The sequence below is a fragment of the Coregonus clupeaformis genome, chromosome 12, assembly GCF_020615455.1.
Source record: "Coregonus clupeaformis isolate EN_2021a chromosome 12, ASM2061545v1, whole genome shotgun sequence".
Taxonomy (NCBI): domain Eukaryota; kingdom Metazoa; phylum Chordata; class Actinopteri; order Salmoniformes; family Salmonidae; genus Coregonus; species Coregonus clupeaformis.
The window spans coordinates 48,565,778-48,585,467 of record NC_059203.1 but is presented as its reverse complement, the minus strand read 5'-3'; the positions used below and the strand labels follow the sequence as shown (position 1 = coordinate 48,585,467).

The window sequence follows — 19,690 nt, the reverse complement described above, 5'->3', positions numbered from 1 at the left end:
TTGGTGACTCTCTCATCCATACAATTCTATTGTTTCTGTTGATGATAACCTTTCCCTGACCTTTCCCGATATTCAAAGATGACACTAAAAGGCAAAATCAGACCAACATGTTAAGAGTGTCTTTTATACAAATTCACCATGCTATTGACACCTTATCCCTTCTGTTGGATGACATATCAGAGAGGAGGCAGATATTGGATGAATCATCACACTTTCTCCTCCTTTTCTATTCTTCCATCAGCCTGTTTCCCACTCCTTTCTTCCCTACACCCACAACGCTGGCATATCTGAGACTGTACCTTGGATGGCATAAAACCGTAGGGATGGTTTCTCAGAAGAGACTGAAATTGTAATTATGACATTACTACAGAAGGAGAGCTGCTTTGATACAGGAGTAGGTAAGAGGGGAAATGTCCCCAGAAAACTACCGCATCCTAGTTAAACCCATAGTGTGACATGGTTCTTTAACTCTACATGCCCACAGTCACTTGTGTGAAGAAAGAGTTCCAAGCTAGCCCAGATTGGATTCAATTCCATCTTTATGCTCCTTATCATTTTCAGCTAATGAGTTGGTTTAACGTGACTTTAGTACTGTCACACAAATCCTACTGAAGGACAGTGTAGAATAAGTGTGTCATTGGACAAGTAGAATAACCTCTATTCATTGATCTGGAGCAGCGTTTCCCAAACTCAGTCCTGGGGGCCCCAAGGGGTGTAGATGTATTTTTTGGCCTAGTCCTAGACAGCTGATTAAAATCATCAAAGTTTGATGATGAGTTCATTATTCTGTTCTGGAGAACAAGGCTTTCTGAAGAATTTGGTGCTTTCACCAAATTGTGTCGAAAAACGGTTCATTACTTAGAGCTTTTCACAAAATGCATATTAAGGGCATCTGGTCAGTAATAAATAGCAGCTTCTGGTGTTCATATAGAACAGGGATGTGCAACTGGCGGCCCTGTAGGCCGGCGGATCAATATCCCAAAATGTAACTCAGTCAGGGTCTCAACTTACGTGGTCTCAACTTAATGTTGCGAGTTAAAATAGTAGAATACACAAGGTAAAATTGAAAAATTGAAAATGTTCCATACGCACAAAAAGCTTATTTCTCTCAAATTGTGTGTACAAATGTGTTATATCCCTGTTAGTGAGCATTTCTCCTTTGCCAAGATAATCCATCCATCTGACAGGTGTGGCATATCAAGAAGCTGATTAAACAGCATGATCATTACACAGGTGCACCTTGTGCGTTATTGAGATACTGTGACGAGACCCTGAGGCCAATTGTCGTGCCATTCATCTGCCGCCATCACCTCATGTTTCAGCATCATAATGCAGGGCCCCATGTCGCAAGGATCTGTACATTCCACAGGCCACAATCAACAGCCTGATCAACTCTATTCAAAGGAAATGTGTCGCACTGCATGAGGTAAATTATGGTCACACCAGACACTGACTGGTTTTCTGATCCACGCCTCTACCTTTTTTGTAAGGTATCTGTGACCAACAGATGTATATAATGCATTAGGAAAACATTTCTGGTACCCTTCCCCAGATCTGTGCCTCGACACAATCCTGTCTCGGAGCTCTACGGACAATTCCTTCGATCTCATGGCTTGGTTTTTGCTCTGACATGCACTGTCAACTGTGGGACCTTATATAGACAGTGTGTGCATTTCTAAATCATGTCCAGTCAATTGAATTTACCAGAGTTGGACTCCAATCAAGTTGTAGAAACATCTCAAGGATAATCAATGGAAACAGGATGCACCTGAGCTCAATTTAGAGTCTCATAGCAAAGGATATGAATACTAATGTAAATAAGGTATTTCTGTAAAAAAAAAATCCATTTATTTTTCGCTTTGTCATTATGGGGTATTGTGTGTAGATTGCTGAGGAACATTTGTTATTTAATCCATTTTAGATTAAGGCTGTAACGTAACAAAATGTGGAAAAAGTCAAGGGGTCTGAATACTTTCCTAAGGCACTGTAGATAATTACCACTACTGTATGCTCTCCTGTTTCAAATGGATAGTTCTTGTATCGAGAGAGAAAAACGAAATGATAAAACACATCTGCAAATTGACATCAGGTTTGACAGGATTAGCCTTTTTATATTTCACCCACTTTTAACCTATGCTTTCTCTACCAACTCAGTGATCTTGTGGTTAGAGTGTCTGCCTTGAGTTTGGAAGGTTGGGAGTTTGATCCCTGGCTGAGTCATTGTGACACGATGCGTCTCTGCTTAGCACTAAGGAGATAGATTGGGGGTAAGGCTCTGCGATAGACTTGTGTCCTGTCCAGGGGGTGTACTTGAAGCCTTGTTCAAGGCTACTTACTTACTTCTTTACCATTTCTCTCGCAAATGGTTGCTGTCCTGTATGTTCCTGACACTGTTCAGTCTTGGCAACAGGAGCAGTAATGGCATCTGAAGGAACAATCTCCCAGCATACACCTACACAATAGAGGTGAAGGTGCTGGTTTTGCCAGAGGAGTGGGTTAGTCAGACGATGGACTGCTGCACCAAGGGCCGAGGTTCATTGTGAGCATATTGGAAGTGACAAGGTCCTTTGAATGCACTGAACTATCTGCTAGTGAGTGGAGTAATTTCTCAGAGTTCACCGCAGATTCCCTTTAAATGCAGCAGAAAGAGAAGGGAGGGAGAACCCAGGAAGCCCTACCCCCAACTGACTGTCAACCACACATCCACAGCACAGCACACCTAACTAAATCTAAAGAAGGATAATAACGGAATAGTATTCTAGAAATTCAAACAGCTTTTACCTACACTATAGATAGATTATATAGTATTTGGGTAGCAATAAGAGAAGAAAGGTCCTGAGGAAGATTCATGTTATTGTGGTGAGCAATGCCTCTGGTATCAAACTATTGTGTTAAAGGAGAGGTCTCTAAAGGGGTACAAATATGTCAGATATTCTCCATTTATAATTTGCTAAATGAAGAGGTGAGAGAAGTATGGTCATATTTCATTGTGTTTAAATTAGCTCTGGGATCACGAGAGTGCATCAAACAATATTGTCGACATCAGAATTCCCCTTTGTTGTCTCCCAGATTAAGATGGATATGAAGTAATAATCCCAATGTGATTGTGGTGAGAGTGTTTTATGCTCACAGTCTGCAGTTTTGACAGTCAGGACTGTTTACTTGGCCTGGCCTTGAATGTCTGTATCTCTGAACCCTCTTAATATCAACCCACCGTCACAGAGTCGCCAGAGACCAGGAAAAATCCCATTTCAATCATCAGTCTGGGATTGGGATAATCACAGGCCAGTGGGATTATGGAACGGAAAAATTTGAATCAAACCGTATAAACAGTGGTAAACTGGAATGAGAATATTAGAAATTGGCATATTTAATACAATTACCATATTCTTAATGGTATGAGCTGTGTACAATAGCTGTTATTATGATATTTTGATATTAACATTAAGTTAACATTAAGATAAGATGCTTAGAATGTTATTACCATATGTTTACAGTACATCTCGGGTATGGTTTTGGTTTACTAATGAGGTGGTATATCGCTCAGACGAATCAGTCTCCCACACTGAGAAGGCAGATACAAAGACTGTGTTTGAGGTGAACAAATGTGTCAATATTTGCAGACAGCCCCAAAGTCAGAGCAGTAAATATGCTCTGCTAAATAGTAAATTGAGTAAAACAACAGAAATGTATCATAGCCACAAAATGTCACAGACCGCTGTGGGAATTATGTGGGATTCATATCAAAAGAATAACCTTTACTCAAGTTTAGAGGCAATGTTTGTAATATAGACTGGATTCATTTGAAAAGGGCACAAAATAACCTTTAGGCAAGAGTAACACGTGTGCTATTGTATACGGCCTCATAACTAATAATGGTGATTGAGCATTCAACACCTCATGCCTGGCTGGGCTGACAAGAATGGCCTGTTGGATAGTGTTTACTTGTTCATTTGGATTCCCATGAGCTACTCTTCTTATGCTGATGATCACCATAATGGTGTGCTTTTGAATTTCATATTTGATATTTGCACTTTAGATATTGACATGCAATGCCACAGCTGTATTATGGGGGGTGGGGGATTGCTCCTTGGGAGGACCTTTACCCCTTGACTACGTTTTTCAGTAGGCAATATCCAATCCCAAAAACATTTCCCTCTTCTAGAATTGGTTAGAGACGTATAGACCATGGAATGGAAAAAAACAACGTTCCTCCTCAACACTTTTCTCAATCTGTCTGCTTTAGAAAATGCACTAAACTTCAAAGTACCCGCACGTGTTTCCTTTGAAGTAGCTGTATTTCTCACAAACAGAACATGTACTTCAGACCATCCCCTCAACAACAAAAAATCATTCCAACTTACACTTCAAAAGGAAGATGTTTCAGCACCCCAGTCCAAACGGTTTGGCATGCGGTACAGAAAATCCATAAATGGCGACACCTGAAGCAAATCTATATTTTTGTTGTATTATTTCCCTCTCCCTTCTCTAAAAGCTGTGTAGCTTTTAGAGAAGGGAAATGGGGAAATGGGTGCATGGGGAAAGCAAGCAGCCAGTGAGAGGCTCTTTCGGATGTGCTGTAGCTTCTCCAGACACAGGCAGACAGACGGCAGGAGGAGCTGTCTAATTGACACTCCAGAATGTTGACGCTCCAACTGCCGATCAATAGGAAGGTCTGAGACTGCCCTGAAGGAAGAAGTTAATGGGTGGAGAGGGAGAGAGCATGGCTGCACATGAAGGGTTGGAGAGATTAGAACATGCTACTATGATATTTTCATTCTGGATATGATTGATTTTAGAGCCTGCAGGGCTGGTTTCGACTTGGTTTTTCTTGGTGGACAGTTGGAAATGTGGAGTGGGGGTCAGAGGTTGCATATGGGCGAATGGTTTACAACTTGATATAGTCTTGACAACAGAATATAATGGAGGTTTGGTGAATAAGGTTACTGCTTGGCAACTGCTTGTTGTAAGGTTCTGTATTTGTTTTCTTAGTTCACCTTGTGTTCTTGTACGTAGCCCTGTTTCTTTGTGTTCTTGAACGTAGCCCTGTCTTTCATTTTTGTTCATTGATTTCACCTGTGTTAGTTACTCACCTGGTCTCATCAGCTCCATATTTAGTTCAGTTCTTTATGTTTGTGCCTTGTGAGGTATTGTTTGTTTTGACTCGACTAAGACTTTTTATAGCTTGTTTGTGAGAACCAGTTTTAGCCTTCAGTCCTAGTTTTGATTCTCCTGCCTGTTTGCCTGCCTGTGACCACGATTCCTGCCTTCTGCGAAGGTGAAATAAACACCTGCCTCGCTCTGCGCGTGAATCTACACCTTTCTCTCCCTGAGTATTCATTACACTTGTATAAGACAATGTCGACACATCCTTTAACACATCTTTAACATCTGGGTTCATTGTTGTCTCACAGTAGTTTCTCAACCATCATTATATGGTTGGCCAATGACAGTGAAGCAATATAAACTATCTAGATTCAGGCATTTTGTATCATGACTGATATACAGTACAACCAAATAGGTATGTTGGCATGTTGGTGATCCTAAACAGAGTAGAATAAAGGTCCTCCTAGACACTGATCTAAGATCAGTTTTTTTACCCTCTAATGGTTAAGGTTATGATTTGGTGAGGGTAAGCTGATCCTAGATATGTGCCGGGCAACTTCTACCCGGAGACAAGCATCAACACAGCGAGTGGATGACAGCCTTTTCAGTAGAGCTTCTGTCCATTCCCAGTAAATCCCTGTACTTAGTCGCACACAGAGACACAGCAAGCTGAGCAGTAGATCCAGTGACAGTTATGATTTATTTAGAGCCTGGAAAATATGTTAAACGTCAGGAAGATATTATATTATGCATCAGCCGACTCTTGTGGTCATTTATTTCCCCTTGATGGGAAACCCTTAGGAAACACTGGCACGATTTGTCTCTGAAAATAACAACTTTGTGACAGCCATACCAAATAGGAGTTCCAGTTATGTGCTGTATATGGAAGATATTTGTTTCTCCAAATTCATGCAAGGAAAGCCTATTAAAACGACAATTTGAAACAAGTATTTATGGCGCACAATGTAATGGGGTTGTTTGTAGGATAAGTCTGCACTAAAAAGAGGATATTGAGGGTGGGAAAAGGAAATGACTGACTGAAAGAGAGCCCTTTCTAAATGTTCTGTTTACTCTCATAGAATTATTTCCCCTGTAATGGAGGGATATATTCATTTAACTGTGTCTGGTGGAAGATAAATGGTCTGAAATGTAAGAACTAACCCAGATTTCACTCACCCTAAGAGTGCTGTAGGATGGGTGCATCACACTGCATTAAGAGAGGGATAGAATAAAAGCATGGAGAGAGGGATGGAGAAAGGAATCATAGGGGGATAGATAGCAGAAAGAGGGGTAATGTGGAAGTTTGCTAAGTACCCATTACTGACTCCATCTGTCATGACTATCCCACTTCAAACTCCTTTATATCCTCTTTTTCAGTTCCTTTTTTCTTGTGCAGTCTTTCCTTTTAGAAATAAGAAAAATGGTCTACATTCTAAGCCTACATCAGGGCCGGCGTTATGGGCTGCCCCATTCCTCCTTGCCCGTCCAAATAAAATATAGAAATATTGATCATTTATTTGACAGAGACGCGCGCCGACAGAAATATTCATACATTTCAGATAAAGCATCAGAGCGAGCGAAACAGCGCCCCTCCATATGTGTAGACCATGTATCTGATGCTGTCTGGACCAAAGGAGTATAGCCTGTCATACTTTTTCTGGCCAGACAGCATCAGATACATGGCCTACATATAGTCAGACAGAGGGGCGCTGTTTCACTCGCTAGTGTCAGCAGAAAGGAAGAGGCGAAGCGAGAGGGTTCACTCTCACCAAAATCTGTTCTGAATAAGCCCAATGCGTTTCTATGGGCGTAATATCCAGATCTAAGTTTGTCGCCTGCATTCCCACTTTTGGGACAACGACCCGCATTGTTAGGGCGGAGACATGAGCATCTCGTCATTATATACAGATCTCTGGTTTCAGCCACTTGCGAATTGGAAAGGAAAGTTGGCGGGTGCATAGTACACTGTTTGAATGCTGGCTTCCCCAAAAGTAAATTGATGTTTTGCCAAAATTATATAATTACTCCTGTCTAAGTTTCATATGTGTATCGACCAAAAAGGAGAGCATAGATTCCAGCTGTCATGGGGATACTAGAAAGTGGTCGACATGTCAGATGGTGGCCATCTGCCCGGTGACCTATAATGATTGGTGCATGGATGGATCTGTGTGTGAAAGCTGCTCTGTGAACAATGCCATGTGAATGAATCTGGGTCGTTCCACTAAATGTGTCCCTTTTGGGTAGTATATCAAATCAAATCAAATGTTTATTGGCCACATGCGCCGAATACAACAGTGAAATGCTTACTTACTGGCCTTAACGAACAATGCATTAATTGTTTTATGAAAAAGTAAAATAAAACAACAACAACAAAAAATAAACGGTAGGGAGGCTATATATACAGGGGGGTACCGGTGCAGAGTCAATGTGCGGGGGCACCGGCTAGTTGACGTAATATCTACATGTGGGTAGAGTTAAAGTGAATATGCATAAATAATTAACAGAGTAGCAGCAGAGTAAAAAGATTGGGTGGGGGTGGGGGGGCAGTGCAAAAGTCCAGGTAGCCATGATTAGCTGTTCAGGAGTCTTATGGCTTGGGGGTAGAAGCTGTTGAGAAGTCTTTTGGACCTAGACTTGGCACTCCGGTACCGCTTGCTGTGCGGTAGCAGAGAGAACAGTCTATGACTAGGGTGGCTGGAGTCTTTGACAATTTTGAGGGCTTTCCTCTGACACCTCCTGGTATAGAGGTCCTGGATGGCAGGAAGCTTGGCCCCAGTGATGTACTGGGCCGTACGCACTACCCTCTGTAGTGCCTTGCGGTCGGAGTCCGAGCAGTTGCCATACCAGGCGGTGATGCAATCAGTCAGGATGCTCTCGATGGTGCAGCTGTATAATTTTTTGAGGATCTGAGGACCCATGCCAAACCTTTTCAGTCTCCTGAGGGGGAATAGGCTTTGTCGTGCCGTCTTCACGACTGTCTTGGTGTGTTTGGACCATGATAGTTCGTTGGTGATGTGGACACCAAGGAACTTGAAGCTCTCAACCTGTTCCACTACAGCCCTGTCGATGAGAATGGGGGCGTGCTCAGTTCTCTTTTTTTTCCTGTAGTCCACAATCATCTCCTTTGTCTTGGTCACATTGAGAGAGATGTTGTTACCCTGGCACCACACGGCCAGGTCTCTGACATCCTCCCTATAGGCTGTCAAATCTATGTCGGTGACCAGAGGGGCCCCCGTGTTAAGGATCAGTGTGGCAGATGTGTTGTTACCTACCCTTACCACCTGGGGGCGGCCCGTCAGGAAGTCCAGGATCCAGTTGCAGAGGGAGGTGTTTAGTCCCAGGATCCTTAGCTTAGTGATGAGCTTTGAGGGCACTATGGTGTTGAATGCTGAGCTGTAGTCAATGAATAGCATGCTCACGTAGGTGTTCCTCTTGTCCAGGTGGGAAAGGGCAGTGTGGAGTGCAATAGAGATTGCATGATCTGTGGATCTGTTGGGGCGGTATGCAAATTGGAGTGGGTCTAGGGTTTCTGGGATGATGGTGTCGATGTGAGCCATGACCAGCCTTTCAAAGCACTTCATGGCTCCAGACGTCAGTGCTACGGGTCGGTAGGATATCTTAGTGTCCTTGGGCACGGGGACTATGGTGGTCTGCTTGAAACATGTTGGTATTACAGACTCTGTCAGTGAAGACGCTTGCCAGTTGGTCAGCACATGCTCGGAGTACATGTCCTGGTAATCCGTCTGGCCCTGCAGCCTTGTGAATGTTGACCTGCATAAAAGTCTTACTCACATTGGCTACGGAGAGCGTGATCACATAGTCATCCGGAACAGCTGGTGCTCTCATGCATGCTTCAGTGTTGCTTGCCTCGAAGCGAGCATAGAAGTGGTTTAGCTCGTCTGGAAATCTTGTGTCACTGGGCAGCTTGCGGCTGTGCTTCCCTTTGTAGTCTGTAATCGTTTTCAAGCCCTGCCACATCTGACGAGCGTCAGAGCCGGTGTAGTACGACTCAATCTTAGTCCTGTTTTGACTCTTTGCCTGTTTGATGGTTCATCGGAGGGCATAGCGGGATTTCTTATAAGCGTCTGGGTTAGAGTCCCGCTCCTTGAAAACGGCAGCTCTACCCTTTAGCTCAGTGCGGATGTTGCCTGTAATCCATGGCTTCTGGTTGGGGTATGTACGTACGGTCACTGTGGGGACGACGACATCGATGCACTTATTGATGAAGCCAGTGACTGATGTGGTGTACTCCTCAATGCTATCTGAATAATGTCGGAACATGTCCCAGTCTGTGCTAGCAAAACAGTCATGTAGCTTAGCATCTGCGTCATTTGACCACTTTTTTATTAACCGAGTCACTGGTGCTTCCTGCTTTAGTTTTTCCTTATAAGCAGGAATCAGGAGGATAGAGTTATGGTCAGATTTGCCAAATGGAGGGCGAGGGAGAGCTTTGTATGAGTCTCTATGTGTGGAGTAAAGGTGGTCTAGAGTTTTTTTTCCTCTGGTTGCACATTTAACATGCTGGTAGAAATGAGGTAGAACGGATTTAAGTTTCCATGCATTAAAGTCCCCGGCCACTAGGAGCGCTGCCTCTGGATGAGCGTTTTCCTGTTCACTTACGGCCTTATACAGCTCATCCAGTGCAATCTTAATGCCAACATTGGTTTGTGGTGGTAAATAGACAGCTATGAAAAATATAGATGAAAACTCTCTTGGTAAATAGTGTGGTCTACAGCTTATCATAAGATACTACCTCAGGCGAGCAAAACCTCGAGACTTCCTTGGTATTTGATTTTGTGCACCAGCTGTTGTTTACAAATATACACAGACCGCCACCCCTTGTCTTACCGGAGTCAGCCGTTCTATCCTGCCGATGTAGCGTATAGCCCGCTAGTTGTATGTTGTCCATGTTGTCGTTCAGTCACGACTTGTGAAACATAAGATATTACAGTTTTTAATGTCCCGTTGGTAGGATAACCGTAATCTTAGGTCATTAATTATTCTCAAATGATTGAACATTGGCTAATAGGATTGATGGAAGAGGCAGTTTACTCGCGCGCCGTCGGATCCTTACAAGGCACCCCGACCAACATTGTAGTGGCCTCCCTCTTGATGGCCGAGAAAAACATTTTAGTTTTAAAGTTAATTTCCTGCAATACTACACATTTTGCAATGGGACAAAGAGAAAATGTTGCAGTTTTACAGCTAATTTCCTGCAATTCTACCCATTTTGCCATGGGGTGGAGAGAAATGTTTGCAGATTTAAAGCTAAGGGACAGTTTGAAATTTACTGGAGTGGGTTGTCAATTTTTTTTGCTTTGGGGAGGGTTCTGTGGTTTTTTATTGGCCACAGGAGAGGGTAGTGAGTTTTGTCCCTGGTTTACATTCCCTCTTTTGCACGTTTTACTATGTAATTTCTTCCATCCTAGCCAAATTTCCTCATCTGCTTTCATGCGCCTCCCCTATATCAAAGTGTTTTGGTACATCCCTTATGCACTACGCTTTTCAGCGCGCTACCTTTTACTATACAAAACATTAAGAACACCTGCTCTTTCCATGACATAGACTGACCAGGTGAATCCAGGTGAAAGCTATGATCGCTTATTGATGTCACTTGTTGAATCCACTTCAATCAGTGTAGATGAGGAGACAGCTTAAAGAAGGAGTTTTAAGCCTTGAGACAATTGAGACATGGATTGTGTAAGTGTGCCATTCAGAGGGTGAATAGGCAAGACAAAATATTTAAGTGCTTTTGAACGGGGTATGGTAGTAGGTGCCAGGCGCACCGGTTTGTGTCAAGAACTGTGACGCTGCTGGGTTTTTCACGCTCAACAAGTTTCCTGTGTGTATCAAGAATGGTTCACCACCAAAAGGTCCTCCAGACAACTTGACACAACTTTGAGAAGCATTGGAGTGAACATGGGCCAGCATCCCTGTGGAACGCTTTTGACACATTATCAATATTAGGAAAGTGTTCCTAATGTTTGGTATACTCAGTGTTGTCTACCAGTCTAACTGTCTATCCTGTCCTCTATCCACCATTCATAATGACAATAGCGGTAGGTGGATTGTTTGTCCAGATCTGCAATAGGCTAACTACACTGAACAAGCTCTGTCAGGTTGGATGGGGAGCATCACGGCACAGCTATTTTCAGGTCTCTCCAGAGATGTTAGATCGGGTTCAAGTCCGGGCTCTGGCTGGGCCACTCAAGGACATTCAGAGACTTGTCCCGAAGCCACTCCTGCGTTGTCTTGCTTTGTCTTGGCTGTGTGTGCTTAGGGTCGTTGTCCTGTTGGAAGGTGAACCTTCGCCTCAGTCTGAGTTCCTGAGCGCTCTGGAGCAGCTTTTCATCAAGGATCTCTCTGTCATCTTTCCCTCGATCCTGACTAGTCTCCCAGACCCTGCCGCTGAAAAACATCCCCACAGCATGATGCTGCCACCACCATGCTTCACCGTGGGGATGGTGCCAGGTATGCTCCAACTGTAGCTCAGTTGGTAGAGCATGGCGCTTGCAACGCCAGGGTTGTGGGTTCGTTTCCCACAGGGGGCCAGTATGAAAATGTATGGACTCACTAACTGTAAGTCGCTCTGGATAAGAGTGTCTGCTAAATGACTGAAATGTAAATGAAATGTAATGTGACGCTTGGCATTCAGGCCAAAGAGTTCAATCTTGGTTTCATCAGACCTTAGAATCTTGTTTCTCATGGTCTGAGAGTCCTTTAGGTGCCTTTTGGCAAACTCCAAGCGGGCTGTCATGCCTTTTAGGCCACTCTACCATAAAGGCCTGATTGGTGGAGTGCTGCAGAGATGGTTGTCCTTCTGGAAGGTTCTCCCATCTCCTCAGAGGAACTCTGGAGCGCTGTCAGAGTGCCATCGGATTCTTGGTCACCTCCCTGACCAAGGCCCCCAATTGCTCAGTTTGGCCGGGCAGCCAGCTCTAGGAAGAGTCTTGGTGGTTCATCCATTTAAGAATGATGGAGGCCACTGTGTTCTTGGGGACCTTCAATGCTGCAGAAATTGTTTGGTACCCCTTCCCCAGATCTGTGCCTCGACACAATCCTGTCTCGGAGCTCTACGGACAATTCCTTCGATCTCATAGCTTAGGTTTTGCTCTGACATGCACTGTCAACTGTGGGACCTTATATAGACAGGTATGTGCCTTTCCAAATCATGTCCAATCAATTTAATTTACCAAAGATGGACTCCAATCAAGTTGTTGAAACATCTCAAGGACGTTTATTTTTTTTATACATTTGCAAAAATTCCTAAAAACCTGTTTTCCCTTTGTCATTATGGGGTATTGTGTGTAGATTGATGAGGACATTTTTTTTATTTAATCCATTTTCGAATAAGGCTGTAACGTAACAAAATGTGGAAAAAGGGAAGGGGTCGGAATACTTTTCGAATGCACTGTATGTGCCTCCTCTCCAATCCGAGCGGCTATTCCTCGCGCAACTACAACCTATAGCCTAAATATGTGTCATTTAACTTTTAAAATGTATTACCTTTTATATGTGCCATAAACACAACCAGTTACAATGTTTAAAACTGATTAGGCTACTTCAAGAGTCTCCTGTAGGCATGCGCACATTCATCCCAAATATAATTCCATTATCCTCAAAATGGCTTGATATTAACACCTTAAAAACTCTGGCAAGTGCGCTAGTCCAGTGTCACTAAGATTATGCCTGCACATCATGGTTCACCAGCAGCCCCAAACATCTAAAGAATAAGCTACCAGCCAAAACAAGCTTGTAAGAATTGTACTTAAACTCGTACTCATCTGGAGGTCGAGCATTTTAAGCAGCTGGGCTGGCTATCTGTGGAAAAAAGAGTAGTATTCATTCAACTTGGTTTGATCCACTGAATTTTCAAGGACTCGGCCCCAAGGTACCTATCCAACAATTTTAATATGTTAGAGATGTCCACCAGCATAATACCAGCACAAGAGACTCTAATATTCACTGTTTTAAATATAAGACTATACAGTTTATTGTAAGAAAAAATATATATACCGGCACTGTTGAGTAAAACAAACTACCACAGCCATACCAACCATAACCACTTTTAAAAAGAAAGTCAAAAGCTGGCTAATGTGTGTTGGCTAATGTTTGTTTGCTGTTGTATTTGTGCTGTTGCCAGTGTCTTCTGTCTGTGTTGTCCGTTTTGTCTTAAATTGTTGTTGTTTTTAACACCCGTCCCCACAGATGGTAAGTCGCTCTGGATCAGAGCGTCTGCTAAATGACTAAAATGTAAATGTAATGGTCTTTGCCTCTTGCCAAGCCCTAAGTAAGCATTTCACTGTAATGTCTGCACCTGTTGTATTCGGTGCATGTGACCAATAACATTTGATTTGATTTGATTTGATAAGTGACCGCTTATGTCAGTTATGCCTGGAGAATGGCCCCGCTCGACCCACTCAGTTTTCCACACACCCCAAACACCAGAAAATTGCCCAAAAAAAGTAGGACAAGCTCACCTATTCATTTTTCAAGAATTATTTCGAAAGAAACATTGAACATCTAAGTCAAATCATAGTGTAAGCTATGATTTGACTTAGATGTTCAATGTTTCTTTCGAAATAATTATTGAAAAATGAATAGTTTCACCATATTAAAAACGAGAGTTCAGTTCAAGTAACAGGGTTGACCTTAAAATGAGGGTCATGTTGTTTTCTTCCCTTAAAATGAATCACTAATTACATTAAATAATAATCTTCAGAATGACTTTGTCAAAGCAACAAAATAACTAGGGCTTTACAATGATGGTGAAAACTTGGGAGAAATGTTGGGGGTAAGTGGGTTAAAATCTTCAGAGAAGTCACAGAGAGTGTACAGAGGGACCAGGGCTGTAACTACATATGATGACACCAAGGTCCGGATCTCGGTAATGTTTTCTCATTTGAAAAACAAATAAATAATAAAAATATATATGTTGTACAGAAATAAAATCAATTACGGGTCAACATCAAAATACTGTATTGCTCCCAGCGTTCAAATCTCAGAGCGCTTATATTCTTGATCTGACTGAGTTTTAATCACACCTGCCTCTTTGCGAATGAGTGGAATCATGAACAGTGGTTTATTCAGTATGTTCGTTGCGTCCCCCGGATTTGACTCCCGGATTTGCCTTTTTAGCAGCACATTCACCACTCTCTCAAATGGCTAACTCTGCCCTCTCGCGGCACAGGCTGAGGGCCCGAGACGTGAAAAAACTACCCCAGCTTGGAGTCGCTCAAGTGGGCAACTTGACGATGCTGACAGTGTGTTTGCGAGATGCCGGACAAAAGGCAATTTAAAAACCCGCCCGTGACTCCTGGCGTGTCTACAGGAATCCGCAGAACAAACAAAAACCAACTCTCTGAGAATGGTAAATAGTAGCTTATACAGGGGCTTGCGAAAGTATTCACCCCCCCTGGCATTTTTCCTATTTTGTTACCTTACAACCTGGAATTAAAATTGATTTTTGGGGGGTTTGTATCATATGATTTACACAACATGCCTTCCACTTTGAAGATGCAAAATATTTTTTCTTGTGAAACAAACAAGAAATAAGACTAAAATATAGAAAACTTGAGCGTCTACAACCACCTCTCTCTTTGTCCAGAAATATACACAAATCAGCTTTTTACAGCAAACTGAGTCGGTCTTGTGACATTTGTTTTCAATAGATACAAAATACTATGGAGGTGGATTGTGTCTTTTTACAAAAATGTGAGTGATGTGACATCCCCAATGAATATTGAAAGCCTGTCATGTGTACTGAGTAGCTGCCACAACATTGAATATTTCATCAGAGGTTGAGAGTGTGTTATACGTACATTAATATGAAACATGGCCTCTGCCACATTTGTACTGAAAGACTTAGAAATTCAGGACCTGATGATTGTCTCATCACACACCTTCCAGTGAAGGCTTTTAATGAAAGGTGTACATCATCACCCGGTCAGCAACAATGTGAGTGTGACAGGTCGAGGCCCTTAGTCCGCCTCAGGGGACCTCTGCTTAGCTGCCACCTAGAATTTTCAGCTCTGCCCTTTTTTAAACGAGAGTTGTTCCAGACCTTAAAAGGACAGGAGAAGGATGGACAAGGGTACAGACAGGAGAGCCACAGACAGTAGCACCAATGGGGGTTCCAGTCATTCTTCCCTTAAAAAATTGGTTGAGTGACATTTGTGTCTGGATCCTGAATAACGTTCTGCTCCGTGGTCGCGAGTCATCATGACATGTTTCCTGCCCTAAACATGAATCAGGGCAGTACTTTCACCATCACTTAGCTCCATTGCCCATCCATTGCCCATGCATAGCCTGCTCAGTTCTGTTCCTCCAGTCCTCGAAAGGCCCTCAAAGGTCAACATGGCAGAGATGACTGCCCTTTCTCTCCTCTCCTCTCCCCTCTCCCCTCTCTATGCACGCTGTGAACGAGTGCCTCCGCTCTGGACCCATTTGCCTGCCTGCATGGCTGGGCCCTGATCGCAGGCATAGGGGGATTACAGTAATGCTAGCTGACATCCTGAGAAGCCAGAGATTGCTTCAAGGACTTTGTGGGTGGGCGGGAGTGGCAGAGAGGTGGGGTTTGTTTGGGGGCATGGTGGGGGGCGGTGGGTGAGGGACCTTTAACAGCCTTTTAAAAGCTCTGAAAGGGGCCAGTCTGACGGCAACCACTCACGGGCGGAATCGCTGACAGGGCAACGAGCGATGCAGCGGGTGGGTGGACGGAGTTCTGAGTTCTGATGTCCTAGAATCCCATGGATGAAGATCATCATCATGGGGCCTTTGCTGCGATCCCCCGACATGATGCGCTAAACCGAGCCACGGCCTGTTCTCCCCACATCCATCACTCAGACGCGGGCATTACAGGAGCATCATGGCTAAAACTAACAAACTGGCTAATAGCTTCTACCCCCAGACCATCAGACTGCTGAATAGACACCACTAGTCACTAGACACCCACTCTCGGAAGTACCAATCAAAAGTGTCTGTTGTAGGCAGACAGGTGGACTGGCGAATGAGGTGAGACCCTCACTTCCATAAAAGGAGCAACTCTCCTGCCCTCTGGTTATTCTCGCTTCTCTGAGTGTCACTAATCTAGCTCTCCTCAGATCGACTGGATTTCCTGATTGCCTGCTTAATCTGCTCACAAGCAAACCGTGAAGGATATCGCTGCAAAGGGTATGTCATCAGACCCTGTCGAGAGGTTGAGTACTTACCTGAAAGTTTTGTTTTAGAGTAGAAATTCAATTTCTACTTCTCAGTCTCCGTTGGTAGCTATTGAGACTTGGTTATCCCACCATGCAAGGCTAACTTGGATAGCTTACTGGCTAGCTTGAATGCTTCGTGGAATACAACACTGAGTATTGCGTGAAAGACCCTGTTGTTCCGGATATGTGATCTCGCTCTTCGTGGCCGATGTGAGTATAACTTTTAAACAGGTTAACACTCGCAAGGATGCTGGGCCACACGGAATACCAGGGCGCGTTTTTAAAGCATGCACAGACCAGCTGGCAAGTGTCTTCACAGACATTTTCAATCTCTCCTTGTCCCAGTCTGTAATCCCAACATTAAAACTGACCACCATTGTCCCTATTCCCAAGAACTCCAAGGTAACCTGCCTAAATGACTATCGCCCTGCAGCACTCAAATCTGTAATTATTAAATGGTTTGAAAGGCTGGTCATGACAAACATCATCACCGTCATCTCAGACACCCTTGACCCACTCAAATTCGCATACCGCCCCAGATCCAAAGATGACGCAGTCTCAATTGCACTTCACACTGCCATCTCCGACCTGGACAAGAGGGGAAATGCTGTTCATAGACTACAGTTCAGCATTCAACACCATAATCCCCTCCAAGCTCATCGCCAAGCTGGAGTCCCTGGGACTGAACACCTCCCTCTGCAACTAAATCCTGGACTTCCTGACGGGCCGGCCCCAGGTGGTGAGGGTAGGCAACAACACCTCCACCACGTTGACCCTCAACATGGGGGACGCTCAGGGGTGTGTGCTTAGTCCCCTCCTGTATTCCCTGTTCACCCACGACTGCATGGCCATGCACGACTCCAACACCAACATGAAGTTTGCTGATGACACAACGGTGGTAGGCCTGATCACAGACAGCGATGAGACAGCCTACAGGGAGGAGGTCAGAGACTTAGCAGTGTGGTGCCAGGACAACAACCTCTCCCTCAACATCAGTAAGACCAAGGAGCTGATCGTGGACTACAGGAGAAAAGGGGGACAGCACACCCCCATCCACATCGACAGAGCTGTAGTGGAGTTGTCGTGAGCTTCAAGTTCCTTGGCGTCCACATCACTAAGGACTTAACATGGTCCACACACACCCGCACAGTCATAAAGAGGGTTACGACAGCACCTCTTCTCACTCAGGAGGCTGAAAATATTTGGCATGGGCCCTCATCAAAATGTTCTACAGCTGTCTCGACTGGCTGCATCAAATCAAATCAAATTGTATTTGTCACATGCGCCAAATACAACAGGTGAAATGCTTACTTACAATCCCTTAACCAACATTGCAGTTTTAAGAAAGAATACCAAAACAAAAAAAACAAAAAAAAATACAATATAAAATAATATGAAATAAAAGTAACAAGCAGCAGTAAAAATAACAATAGCGAGGCTATATACAGGGGGTACCGGTACCGAGTCAATGTGTGTGGGCACCGGTTAGTCGAGGTAATTGGGGTAATATGTACATGTAGGTAGAGTTATTAAAGTGACTATGCATAGATAATAAACAGAGAGTAGCAGCAGCGTAAAAGATGGGTGGGGGGGCAATGCAAATAGTCTGGGTAGCCATTTGATTAGATGTTCAGGAGTCTTATGGCTTGGTGGTAGAAGCTGTTTAGAAGCCTCTTGGACCTATACTTGGCGCTCCGGTACCGCTTTCCGTGTGGTATCAGAGAGAACAGTCTATGACTAGGGTGGCTGGAGTCTTTAACCATTTTTAGGGCCTTTCTCTGACACCGCCTGGTATAGAGGTCCTGGATGACAGGAAGCTTGGCCCCAGTGATGTACTGGGCCGTACGCACTACTCTCTGTAGTTGCCATACCAGGCAGTGATGCAACCAGTCAGGATGCTCTCGATGGTGCAGATGTAGAACCATTTGAGGATCTGAGGACCCACGCCAAATATCACGCTCTCTGTTTTTAGAGTTGGTGCGTTTTTGTCGTGGAGAAGTGGTGTGACTCTACAGATTATACACTCCACGGTCCCTATGTTCCTTCCAGGATCTTTTGGACAGAGAGAAGGTTCATCTTGTTAAGGTCCTTTTGTCGCTTTCTCGGCCTGCCCAGGTCCCGACACGGGTACAGTTTATCCATAACTGTGAAGTAGTCTCTAAGGGGGGTGCGTCGCTAACGTCAAGTCTCTAAGCTTTTAACTCGCCCTGGGACGTGACTATTGTACTTTTTTTTTTAAATACAGCTGAAAAGCGTGGAGACGTCATATTCCTCCTTCTTTTGCTTAACTACTGCCCTTATCAAAACTAAGCATATGGGTGGACTGTGCTCTACCAGCCACTGTTCACGCCCACAGTCTGCCGAGGGTGTTTTCAGGTTAATGTACCTACAGTAATCCCATATTTGGCCCGGGTCAACTTTTTCCCCATTGTTGCCTTCCTAGAAGGGTGACCCCATCGTTGTCCAGTACGTGTGGTTCGCACCTACTTTACTTGCAGGAGAGTTCGGGCAAGGGCAATCTTTTTGTAGGCAGTTGTGTTCTTTTGATTGAATATATTTGCAATTTTGACAGTATAATATCGTTTTGGAAAACGCATTTACTGTTTTGAAAAAGGGCACAGAGTTCTGTGTCTTGTGCTTTGAAAATCGACAACATATTTCCAAAAAATGCTTGTACGCGATAGAGAAGAAACGAATAAACACCCCAGAATCAATTTGAAACATAATGATGAAAGAGCTCCTTTCTTATTATTGTTATTTCTCCCGCCACTCTTTTCTGACTTCCAATTGTGTTCTGTTCTCTCATCTCTCCGCTAAAGATGGAGAACGGCTTTAGAGTGAGAATGAGAGAAACGCCAGACACTCCATGTGAAGGCAGTAGGGCTGTGGGGGTTTGGCGGGGTGTAGAGCCGATCGGAGGAGATCACATCAGTGGCACTGAACACATCAGAAAACACTGCTGTAGGCAAGCATAATGTGAGTCGTTGGTATGCATGATGTTAAATAGATCATGAAAATGCTATTTTTATGACTACGATTTAGCTTTTCATTAATCCTGGAGCTGAACCTGCCTCCGCAAAACAACAAGAGCATCCCTTAGGGGAAAGACAGAGAGAACACCCACGGTGGGATAGAAGGATCTGAGCTTTCAAACATGACTCTCTCTCTCTCTCTCGCAGTCCCATCCTAAGTGTGCGCGTGTGAGTGAGCGCGTGTGAGTGAGCGCGTGTGAGTGAGCGCGTGTGAGTGTGCGCGCGTGCGTGTGTGCGCGTGTGTGTGCGTGTGTATGTGTGTGAGCAAGAGAGAGAGCACGAGTGTGGGTGGCTGTGATTGAGACAGATATTCACATAACTTCAATCATGGCCTTGCTTTAATGTGCATGT

General features: G+C 44.0%; 1 protein-coding gene across 1 annotated transcript in view; it reads right to left on the bottom strand.

Moving 5' to 3' along the window:
* Positions 1–19,690, bottom strand: part of LOC121578349 (metabotropic glutamate receptor 4-like) — a 303,853-nt gene that overhangs the window by 263,511 nt on the left and 20,652 nt on the right. The gene's annotated exons all lie outside the window — the stretch shown is intronic.